This window comes from Trachymyrmex septentrionalis, unplaced genomic scaffold (genome assembly GCF_001594115.1).
Source record: "Trachymyrmex septentrionalis isolate Tsep2-gDNA-1 unplaced genomic scaffold, Tsep1.0 scaffold244, whole genome shotgun sequence".
In the NCBI taxonomy this organism is placed as follows: domain Eukaryota; kingdom Metazoa; phylum Arthropoda; class Insecta; order Hymenoptera; family Formicidae; genus Trachymyrmex; species Trachymyrmex septentrionalis.
In genome coordinates, this window is record NW_017305402.1 from 39,527 (window position 1) to 50,677 (window position 11,151).

Sequence of the window (11,151 nt, forward strand, 5' to 3'; positions counted from 1 at the left end):
TGAAAAGATTGAAACGGACGAATTGCAAGCACTGCTGGATATAAACTCTGCGCAAACTGAAAATTAATATTTTTTCGTTAAAATTAATATTTTTTGATTAATATTTTTTCGTTTGTTTTTAAATAAAGATTGAATTTTACAAAAAAAAGCTCAGAACTTTTTTGTACACCTAATATATTATAATATTTCAAAGAGTATTTAAATGCTGAACAAGGTTATTATTCTAGAATTTCTTGCAGAATGATATAGAATTTAACGCGTTTAAAATATAAAATAACAAGTTATCATAAAATAAACTTAATTTGTTTATTTCTATAATCATTTGGGACTTTCAAAGCAAAATTTGTAAACAATAACAATAATTATATTAGGACTTTCAAATTTTAAACAATAACAAAAAGATATAATAGGCTAATAAGAGTCAGCAACGATAAACGGCACAATTATTTAGTGAACAATCAATAATCAAAAATTAGATTGATGTCTTCTTTATTTCGACTCTCTTTAGAGAGTCCTTCTCAACAAGAATGATACAAGTATAATTAGCTCATATGTCCATAATGTTTAAGTCACTCGCAAGTTGACAAAGATGCAGCGTTATTAATCATCACGGAATAGCATGAAGCATTGCACTGAAGCTTTGTTAAACATATTAAAACTTTATAAAAAATAGAATTGTTAAAATCAAATATAAAGATCACATATTTTTAGAACACACGTCCGTGTACGACGGCGTGTTACTCCAAATCTCTGTGTTGCTGACTCTCATTAGCCTATTATAGTTATCCTTTTGTTATTGTTTAAAATTTGTAATATATATTTTTTTAACACTTAAATATTATTAATGATCTTCAAATTAATATTATACTTTTTACATAACAGTGCTGTTTTTTTTGTAAATATATAATTGCAAGATAAAATGTTTATCAATTATTCACAAATAACTTCCTGTCTTTAAACTTTGAGGACCCATTCTGATCTAAAACTTTTAAGTTTCAATTTTTGTAGCAAAATCGAAACATTTATTTTTGTAATATTTACCTTCGATGTCTACCAATAACATGTTTGTACTGGTACAATATTTGTCGAAGAATGACGTGTCTTTTGAGTGATCTTATCTCTTTTATAACAGCCCATTTAGAATTTGTCATCATACATAATTATACATGAACGGTTGTACGTAATTTGCAACGGTTATAAATAAATTATGTATAAATAAGTTATGTATAACCGTTTATGTATAATTATGTAGGAAAAATATTTTGCCGGCCTACTATATTTTAAAAGAGATAACATCTCTCTGGAGACACGTCACTCCACAATGAATATTATACATTCGAACGTATTATTGGTAGTCATTATAGTTAATTATAATATAACATTGTACCAGTAAAAGTGTTATTGGTAATCGTTGAAGGTCATGACTATAATGGGGAAAATATTAGGCTCAAGTAATGATACATTCTTTTGTCATATTTTTGAAGTTAATATTACAATTACAAACAATATTGCATATTGCGTCATAAATATTACAAAAACAAAAAGAAATCTTATACGTTTTACCTGTGCTCATCCAGATGTAAAAAGTATAATAAACTTAAATTTAAATATAATAATTATGACATTACTTTTTTACTTCGCGAGAAATGTTAATTGGCTATTAAGTTGCTTTTATTGTCTGCATGTTATCCAATTCTCGATGTCTATGTGGACAATTGAACGTAAAATCTTGGATCTTTTCATATTGCTTGTACTTCTTACTCTCAATCTTCACGTTCTCTCTTTTCAATGCCCAAATATGCGTATGTTTATCTCGTTTTAAGTAAAAATTTTTGGGAATTTTAATCAACACACAAACGAATGTTTTCTTATACTTTTTTTAGTACCTTTTTTGACTTTTGCAATCGTAGAATAAGCCCAGATCTACAAAAGACTTTTAAGCCATTAGAAATGAATCATAGTCAATTATTCATCTTGCATTCGATTGTAATAGGTAAATTTCGTACGCTTAATTGTGAAAACATTTATTGTAGATTTGGACTAAGAATCTTTACACACAAATTTCCATTGTTGCAGAAAAACATGCACAAAGAATAATCTAATCGCATTTATATTATATTATAAAAGCACATGTAATATGCTGTTGAATAATCTTCTGGTTAAATCGACGTACTAAAAATACGTACTACAAATATTTAATTCTATCTGGATTGTTAATATCCATCCATTATTATTAAAAAATTATTCGTCGATGTATAGCATATTTAAAAAAATAAAAAAAAGGAAACTTTAAACATACCAACGTTTGAAAGTGATTAAGTCTATATTTTCCTATTTCTCATTATTCTCTTCTATAAAGTCTTCGTTAAATTTGAGCGAAAAAGACATGATAACGATCGATACGTCATCATTAATAACCCTAAATATAATTTGTAGAAATATTTGTTAAACAATATCTTATTTTATTGTACAAGTGATACATACTGACGATGGAAATCGAAGAAAAACAAACTCTTTTCTTGAAAATCAATATAAATTTATTTTCGTGTTATTGTGACCAATATAAATATTATCTACTTAGAGTTTGTGTTCATGATACAAGAACATGATTCGAGTTATTTATATTAGAAATTAGGTTTTATGACATGTACCAACTCTAAAACATTAATAAGGATAACTTTCACTAAGCTTCGATTAACTTAACAGGCCTAGTAATTTTGCAGGATTCCAACTGCAGCTGATGTCGGAGAACAAATGCAAAAAGAGAACAATTATAGATTTGTAACACTAACTTATGTAGCAAGATTTCTCTCTGATAGTTGTTTGTTAATAACCTATTTTTGTGTCTAATATACCAGGTGTACAAGTATGAAATGCGGATTTGAGAAAACAGATGGCATCAATGCAGTGTGTGGTATAAAGATTTGACTGTTATGTCATTTTGAAGTGCCATCAACAAGTGTCAGACACGCACGAGTGATAAATTGAAAAAGTGTTTGCTGTGTTCGAAATTTATACCAAACAAAGAGCATTCGCGGACAGCATTAATTTTTTGTTTTCATTTGAAGAAAACTGCTGCTGAATCATACCGATTACTTCGAGAAGCTTATGGTGAACATACTCCATTGCAAGATACGTGTGAACGATGGTTTCGGCGTTTTAAAAGTGGTGACTCCGATGTTGCAGACAAGGAACACGGAAAACCGCCAAAAAGGTACGAAGATGTGGAATTGCAAGCACTGTTGGACGAAGATGATTCACAAACACAAAAACAACTCGCGGAGCAATTGAGCGTTAGTCAACAAGCTGTTTCCAATCGCCTACGAGAGATGGGAAAGATTCAGAAGACCGGAAGATGGGTACCGCATGAGTTGGACGGCAGACAGATGGAGAGGCGCAAAAACACATGTGAAATTTTGCTTGCACGATACAAAAGGAAGTCGTTTTTGCATTGTATCGTTAGTGGGGATACGAGGAAAAGTGAATTTATTTTGAGAATCCCAAGCGCAAAGAATCATGGGTAGACTCAGGCGCACCATCCACATCGACCGCAAGATCGAATTGCTTTGGCAGAAAGACGATGCTCTGTGTTTGGTGGGACCTGAAGGGTGTGGTTTATTATGAGCTGTTAAAACCTATGAAACGGTTAATGCTGGACGCTACCAACAACAATTGATTGATTTGAACCGCTGCTTGAAAAAAGAATACTAAAAGAGACAACACAAAGTCATTTTTCTTCATGACAATGCTCCATCACATATGGCAAAACCAGTTCGCGACACGTTGGAAGCACTCAGCTGGGAAGTTCTACTCCATGCGGCTTACTTACCAGACTTGGCTCCTTCCGATTACCACTTGTTTGCATCAATGGGTCATGCACTTGCTGAGCAGCGCTTTGGTTCGTACGAAGATGTGAAAAAATGGCTCGATGAATGGTTCGCGGCAAAGGAGGAAGATTTTTATTGGCGTGGTATCCACAAATTGCCCGAAAGATGGGAAAAATGTGTAACCAGCAATGGAGCATACTTTAAATAAAGCTCTTTTTATTATTCTTCCGAATTTAACGTATTTTTTTTTTAAATCCGCGTTTCATACTTGTACACCTGTAATATGTAAAATTATAGTTAATTATAATTAGTGAAATATGTTTAACTCTTCAGTTCATATTTTTTCTCTGACATTAGCTTCAGTTGGAATCCTACAAAGGCCCGTTAAGTTAATTGGAACTTGATAAAAGTGGCCTTAAATCAGTGCTATAAATTGTAAATGTTCTAATCGCTATACGTGGTCAAATGGAACATCCCTGTTGTCACTGATTATGAAGAACTATTTAACACAGGATGCGCTCGTGTTGTTAAATTCTTCAACACGTTGCTATGCATTTATATACAGAGTGATCCTCTTCGACTATTTAAAATATCTCGCTTATTTTTGATAATAAAAAATATTTCAAATGAAAGTGAAACTGTTTCGAAAGGGACGTATTTTGATCATGTTGTCTTTTTTCTAGGTGAAGGCGCTAAAAAGATATAAAAGTTACCTCCACTTTTTTAAATGGAATTGTATGATTTTTCTCGCACAATGTGATTCCTCTAATTATTCTGCATATAAAGATATTAAGATAGTGATATTAAAAAACTAATAATTTACTAGATATTTTACTCTTATTCTGACACATATTGACATACTCGTAAAATGCTAAATAAATTTCTTTCTATCAACTTTTATCTCATTATTCTGTTCTTATACTTATACTTATAAAAGTATTAAGAATGTGATTATCAAAAAGTTAATAGTTTACGAGTTCTTTAATATTTTATGTCAATATGTATTGTATCAGAATAAAGTGCAAAATATTTCGTAAATTATTGATTCTTTTTATATCACTACCTTAATATTTTTATATGCGAAATAATTATAATTAGAGGAATCACATTGTGTAAAAAAATGTCATACAACCATTTAAATTGATGTAACCTTCACATTCTTTTTGATGCCTCCACCTAGAAAAAAATAACATGTCCAAAATGCCCCTTGAAACTGTTCCACTTTCATTTAGAAATGAAAATGACCAAATTTGATAATAACTTACTCAGTAAATTATGATAAATTACTTGGTAATTTTTTGATGCTGGTAAAATAATAATTTAAAAAAATTAGAAAGATAAAATAATTTGAGAGTATTTTGAGAGGAGTTAAAGCCGCTCATTAAGATAAAAACGCTTTGTTTAACTTAAATTCTTATTTTGATATAATAATTAGACAATCGACAACGTTTAGGGCAGGGATGTCAAATCAAGGATTTGCGACGGAAGTGGCGCACTTGCACCACTCACATCGGCCTGTTCCTAGTAATTTTTCACTGCTTACTTTAATTAAGTTTTCACCAATAAAATCATATTATTTTTAATTAGTTAATTAGCGAAGTGGACGATTGATATACACTCGTTTATAATATCGCGATCAACACCATCAGTCGGCGACCTAGCACGACAATTAGCTACACATTTAAAGCTGTATCGTCTATGTGTCACATAAATACGTTTTGTTAAGATTAAATAATATATTTAGTTAACGTTTAGATTTAATCAATAGCCCTGTTATTCTATCAGCGATTCCTATTAGGGGTATTAAAAGAATGGTGTTTTATTTTATACAGAAGTATGGAAATAGAGCCTCTTAATATTTGTGTAATACATAAAACTATTAAACAAAAAATATAGCCAATATTATCAATAAATCACCATTTTACTGAAATTTTATCATGAGTAATTGTAAAATTAAATTTGATGATATTTTTAAATTTCTGCTCGTAATTCAAAAATTTTGAAGTTAAGTTTTTTACAGCACTATAAACTGCACTTTTTTCCCTTTCTTATGTAATTTTTTTATAATTTTTTTGGCGCCATTATAACATGTACATTGAGGATTTTTTTCAGTATAATGCGATTTTGACAACAAGGAAATTTAATGCACCGAAAACAGCATTGCATCGAATATGGAAATTCCTCAAGTGTCAATTAGAACTTGCATCAATATGCATGTACGTGTACAAGAGATGATCCGAAGATAAAGAGAAAGCACACAATTTTAAAGAGTAAATATACACCCTCGTATTTTCATCCCCTCACCCACACACACACGCACACACACACGCGCGCGCGCTCACGCACGCACGCACGCACATATACATACACGATTCGCAAAATCCGATCAATAACCTCTTCGTGATGCTCATAGGATATTATATGCTAATATTGGCGGCAATTGAATAAAATGCATAGATAAGTTTAATATCTTGTAGCTCTTCAACAAAAAATCATACAAAACTTAATCTTTTTTTAATTTGTAAAAATAAGTTCATACTTTACTATGATTATCATGCCATTTACGACAAAAATATACTTTCATAGCGTAGAATCCGACAAGCGCTATGCATATTTCTTATAAAAAAACACATCCTTATTTTTAAAAAAATTGCTGGAGGTAAGGATAGATATCATTAAAAACTTCGTAAAGTACAGACTTTATCTTTTAAAATAAAAAAGAAAATTTTTAAATAAAACTATTTTTTGCAGAGATATGCTTATTTGAATTTGTGCAAAATTTTGATATAAATTTATCTATGCAATAATTTTGTTGACGAGTGTATTTATTATATAATAGGTATATGTATATATTTTGGATTGCTCGAGTACTTAACATGATTCTTCAATGAAAATTTTCTTAAGAATTCATGTGAAAGATTACTCAATTGATCTTTAAAATTCGTATAACAATTGCATACTTTGCCGTTTTCAATAACCACTATTTATTATTTATTTATTTTTCATTTACATCAACATTCAACAATATTTAAACATAATTTATTTAAAATAATTTAATCACAATCCTAAATTAATTTTTTCTTTTTGTATTTGTTATTTAATTACAATTATTTAACTATTTTTTATAAATCGAATAATACATGCAATAATTGTTTCGACTAAAAGATTAAATTGTTTTCACACAACAGTGTCCATTATATGCTTCTTCTCTCTGAAGCAAGAAATATATATTTTAAATAACCAGATCTATTAATTTTTGATGAAAAAAATTGTTCCCTTTATCTATAAACATAGCTTTTGTTGCGGCATCCAATTGTTGAAAATTTTCTGTTTGTATTACATTCGTCATCTTTTTAAAATTGAATTTAAAGCAATATTTCATCAAGTCTTAAAGAATATATACTACATATATAAGTAAATTACAAAATATTTAATACAAAGATACATTTTTAGAGCTAATAAATTTTGCGTTAAAAAGTTATATTCGTGTGAAGTAAAAGATTCGCGTATAAAAATTTTAAAGGGAAAAATATTTTGTTGGGATAGAAAGAAGAATAGAAAACAAATCCCAATTAATACATAAATTCCGTTATAAATTCTGCAATTCTTTCTTTTGTTTCAGAAAAGAAAAAATTCACAATAGAAAACAAAGAAAGATAATTCTATTAGTTACCTTCTTGTATTGTTTCGCCATTTTGTTCATAAGATTAAAGAGGTGTTTGCTTTCAAGAACATGATACTCAATTTCTCATCTACATACACTCATATAATTCTAATTATTCTTTTTTCTGGAACCGTTTTATACACGACATCATCATTTTACATTGTCGCAATAAGATATCGTATGTGCTAATAAATAAATGTTATTACTTATTAATCTGATGCCATCCATTACCTACATTCATTATATGTAGCATCTCGCTACAGTACGGATATAGGAACGAAAGAAAGCAAAAATACTGAGCGCAAAAAGTACGAGAGAAAGAAACCTGCCAGCTTTTTTCAGCTTTTTTTCTGTTACCGTCAAAATCACCTAAAATCACTAGATTTATAAAAGTACTATAATTGATTTCTCAGAAATATTGCGTTAAAATGGCAGTAGTACACACGATTTCAAGCAAGGTGATTGATGGTTCATCTTTTAAATTGTACTTACATATCCCTTCGTGCACCTCCATGCATTGAACTTCCACAATAAAATTTCTACAACAAATAAATCTGTATAAAACTAAAGAATGCATAAATTAAGTATTTGTACATATTTTTTGTATATGAATAATCTAATTACAATTTAAAAAACATCGATTTACATACTTGACGGTTTTATTTTCTCAAATAAAGTACGCATATATGGGTAATTCTTTTACAAATCGAACACCTGTCTGATCGACACCTCTTCGATTTGACTGAAACTTTTTTTACGGATTCTATGTCGAAAAAAAAGAGATACGTGTCCGAGGAATTTTTTTTTATTTGCATATTTTCGATAATACAAGTGATCGAACATTTGAGAATGGCAAGTTTTTTGGCTTGGAGACTCATTTTCATAAATCCATAGGTCCGAATCTTTAAGAGCTACAAAATTTTCACCAATTGCACTTTTGTAGCTGAAGGACTGAACTGTAAGAAAAAAATTTTTTTTACAAAAAATACTAACAAATTTATATTGTTATTAACAATTTAATTGTTTAAATCGATTTTTAACAAACGCCCCCAAAACGAATCAAGTTTTTAGTATTTTTATCGCATTCTCCGTCAAATTTTACGTCAAAAACATGTTTTCAAAATATGGTACCTTTTCAATTATTATTGTTAAAATATTAATTTATATAGCGCGTAACGGCCAAAAAAACGGTTTTTTGCTAATAAAACGAAATCTGTAACTCGTATCAAAAAAAGTTAAATGTAAAAGTTGTAGATAATTGACAGATCTACAACTTTTCTCGAAAATTTTTTTTGACATAACCTCAAAATTTTAAATTAAATTGCAAAAAATGTTAAAAATCAGCTTTGTAACAATTATTTCTTGACAATTTGCATAAAAAAAAGTTTATGGGTAATTAATTTCGAATCGAATCTCCTGACATGTTAGAAAACCAATCTTGATTGAAAAAAAATTATTATCAAGCTTTGAAAAAAAAATCTATCCAGTGCGTCATGTAATATCGCCCTGTTGGTTGTATTAGCCACCACTGCCATGAAAGACTTTGATAAATAATAATAGATCACTATGGATTACGGATCTCACTTTAGGCGGACTTCCCCGCGAAATTTTAAAAATATGCAAAAATTAAAAAACCAATATTAAACCAAAAAACCATTGGAGAAATAATTATGAATGCTAAGAAACGAAGTTCCAAAAAATACATAATTTCAAAATATAAAATAAATCCCACATGTCAAAGTTACGCACTGGATGGATTTTTTTTTCAACGCTTCATAATAATTTTTTTTCAATCAAGATTGGTTTTCTAACATGTCAGGAGATTCGATTCGAAATTAATTACCCATAAACTTTTTTTTATGCAAATTGTCAAGAAATAATTGTTACAAAGCTGATTTTTAACATTTTTTGCAATTTAATTTAAAATTTTGAGGTTATGTCAAAAAAAATTTTCGAGAAAAGTTGTAGATCTGTCAATTATCTACAACTTTTACATTTAACTTTTTTTGATACGAGTTACAGATTTCGTTTTATTAGCAAAAAACCGTTTTTTTGGCCGTTACGCGCTATATAAATTAATATTTTAACAATAATAATTGAAAAGGTACCATATTTTGAAAACATGTTTTTGACGTAAAATTTGACGGAGAATGCGATAAAAATACTAAAAACTTGATTCGTTTTGGGGGCGTTTGTTAAAAATCGATTTAAACAATTAAATTGTTAATAACAATATAAATTTGTTAGTATTTTTTGTAAAAAAAATTTTTTTCTTACAGTTCAGTCCTTCAGCTACAAAAGTGCAATTGGTGAAAATTTTGTAGCTCTTAAAGATTCGGACCTATGGATTTATGAAAATGAGTCTCCAAGCCAAAAAACTTGCCATTCTCAAATGTTCGATCACTTGTATTATCGAAAATATGCAAATAAAAAAAATTCCTCGGACACGTATCTCTTTTTTTTCGACATAGAATCCGTAAAAAAAAAGTTTCAGTCAAATCGAAGAGGTGCCGATTAATTTTCATCAAAATCCGTTCGGTTTGTAAAAGAATTACCCATATACGAATGCATAAATTTAAAATGACGGCGTTTCAAAATCATGAGTTTGCAGTACTTTATAAATCTAGTGACTTGAAATTGCACTATCGCCAGTACATCCATTTTTGGTTTGGGTACTATTCACTACGTGACTAAGCACATTTTTTGACACTGTCGATAAAATCGTATCTTCGAAAATGGATGTGGTTCGTGTCTGTAATACATCCACAGGACAGAAGCCTGCCGACTATTCTTCATACAGAGAGAAGAAAAGATTCTTTTATAAACAATAAATTTTTGTCGTTACATCCGCAGAATGTCAAAGTTAATCAAATATGTATGTTTTGCTGTTAATTATTGCATGGATGCATTTTATTTATATAGTTTTTAACGACACGTGCCTACTTAAGTTGAAACTGATAATTTTGATAAAATGTTTTATATATTAAAATTATGTGTACAAAATAATGCTCTTTGTAAAGTGAAGATAAGCAGAGGAGACCGGAGCTCATTGGAGACAAATTGGCATTACGTTCCATTTATGTATTTAAATATTAATGATAAAGGAAAATTTACTACAAAATATTTCTTTTACAACATAGATACTTTTTCCTAGTTTTATTTAAATCAAACAAGTATTACATTAGATAAAGAAAAAATTCTGATTCAAGAGCAGGTAAATTTTTAAGCATTTCGTATTTTGTATTAAAGTTCTTCGGCTTAAAAAAGCAAATCCAAGCAATGTATTATTAGTTAAAAGAAAAGTATTTGTTAGATACAATACGTTAGGTACAATATTGTTAAATACAATACGTTATTTTAAGTAACAATGGTAATTTGTTATAATAAGATGATCACGGTACGTTGGCTCATATCATAAAAAAAAGTTAACTCGCTGTATCGCACGTGTAAACATTCAATTACAATTTAACTCTAACAAAACGCTTTATAATTAAATAATATTTCGACATTAAAAGAAGGTAAAATTAAAATAATTTACACTTATTTACTTTCTCTATAACATCATTTTGCTACTTGATCATTACAAAATAACTTTTAAACATACAATTTTTACTAAAAAGTACATATCTACTATCTTATTTTTATTTCTATTACGTTTTT

General features: G+C 29.1%; 1 long non-coding RNA gene across 1 annotated transcript in view; it reads right to left on the reverse strand.

The window, feature by feature from the left end:
* The window catches only part of LOC108748825, a 19,488-nt gene extending 11,489 nt beyond the window's left edge, over positions 1-7,999 (reverse strand). Inside the window, exon 1 of the long non-coding RNA XR_001939326.1 lies at positions 7,933-7,999. This is a non-coding gene — a long non-coding RNA (uncharacterized LOC108748825). The remainder of the gene's footprint in view (positions 1-7,932) is intronic.
* Between the last annotated feature and the right edge of the window lie 3,152 nt (positions 8,000-11,151).